The sequence below is a fragment of the Penaeus vannamei genome, chromosome 10 (assembly GCF_042767895.1).
Source record: "Penaeus vannamei isolate JL-2024 chromosome 10, ASM4276789v1, whole genome shotgun sequence".
Lineage (NCBI taxonomy): Eukaryota > Metazoa > Arthropoda > Malacostraca > Decapoda > Penaeidae > Penaeus > Penaeus vannamei.
In genome coordinates this window covers 25193528-25195275 of record NC_091558.1, presented here as the reverse complement: position 1 = coordinate 25195275, position 1748 = coordinate 25193528, and the positions used below count along the sequence as shown (strand labels likewise).

Sequence of the window (1748 nt, the reverse complement as noted above, 5' to 3'; positions counted from 1 at the left end):
CATATATGCATATATACATATATGCATATATACATGTATGCATATATACATGTATGCATATATACATGTATGCATATATACATGTATGCATATATACATATATATATATATATATATATATATATATATATATATATATATATATATATATATATATATATATATATGTATATGTATATATATACATACATATACATACATTCATAAATACAGACTTACCTTTATACATATATACATACATACATAACATGCATACGTATATACATACATATATGCATCCATACATCCACACATACATGCATGCAAGGTACTTAAATATAGATATGAACACTCCATCTTTATGTAAATGCCAGTTGGCAACTTCAACATATTCATTGCAAATATTCTTTTCGTAGTTTCTTTTTCAATATTTTTTTTTTTTATTATTATTACTTAACAATTTTCAAAGAAAATATACTGAAAAGCAGTTAACAAAATATCACACAAATTGTTGGGTCAAAAAACGGGGCAGAAGTAAAGCCAAAATTTTCCTCTTTTATTTACTATAAAGAAGAGTTCCTTACCATTAACAGCAGTCAGAATACTCCAAGAAAAAAATCAGTTTTATATTTGGGTTCAATAGGCTAAATGGAAGTGGACCTAGCTAGTTTTATGTTCCTTGCATGCATACATGCATAAATACACACACACGCGCACATACACACACACAAATATAACACACACACACACACAAATATAATACACACACACACACAAATATAATACACACACACACGCACACACACACACGCACACACACACACACACACACACACACACACACACACACACACACACACACACACACACACACACACAAATATAACACACACACACACACACACACACACACACACATATATATATATATATATATATATATATATATATATATATATATATATATATATATACATACAAACAGACATAAACAAACAAACACACATGTATATACAAACATAAACATGTTTATGTATATGTGTGTAAACATTTGCTAAGCACTAGCAGTTATGCATGGATACTGACCTCCAGTGATAAAATGCTGAGTAATGATTCATGTTCACTTGGTAGTATTTATTCGTAATACGCTTTTAAATGTCAAAGATCAGTCATAGAAAAGAAATGATGCGTATATCATTAACGTGGTCAAAGAACAACATACTAACTACTCACACTATAAAATATCATTCCTAACGCATACTTCACTCAACATTTAGAATTAAAAAGAAAAAATGGAACAATAACTCGACCTCTACATGCAATTGGTCTACACTACCCCAATCCTCTCCACCCTTGACTATAGTTGTCACATATATTCTTCTGCCTCTTGCCTCTCCTCTCTCGCCTTGATCCAGTACACCATTGCGGTCTCCGCTTAGCCCTCGGAGCCTTTTGATCCTCTCCAGTTGAGAGCCAATACGCTGAATCTAGACGTCGTGCTCTTCTCTCTCTAAGAAGCTATGCTTGCTTTCACCAATTTTCTCTCTCCAAGCCAAATGTCCCTCAACCCCTTCTTCATATCTTTTCTTCTTTTCCACGTTTACCTGTCCCTTCCCCTATTCGTATGGACGCTCCTCTTTCCCATTCACCCTTTTCCATATCTCTGAATTCTTCCTCTTTCTACCCAAACCTTTCCTCCTTGGTTAATACCTCCTTCTAATTGCTCTGTTATATTCCCTGACTTACCAAAGTCAAATATTCCACCTTCT

The 1748-nt window shown here is 33.0% G+C and overlaps 1 protein-coding gene across 1 annotated transcript in view; it reads left to right on the top strand.

The window, feature by feature from the left end:
* The window catches only part of LOC138862894 (uncharacterized), an 84838-nt gene that overhangs the window by 81891 nt on the left and 1199 nt on the right, over positions 1 to 1748 (top strand). The gene's annotated exons all lie outside the window — the stretch shown is intronic.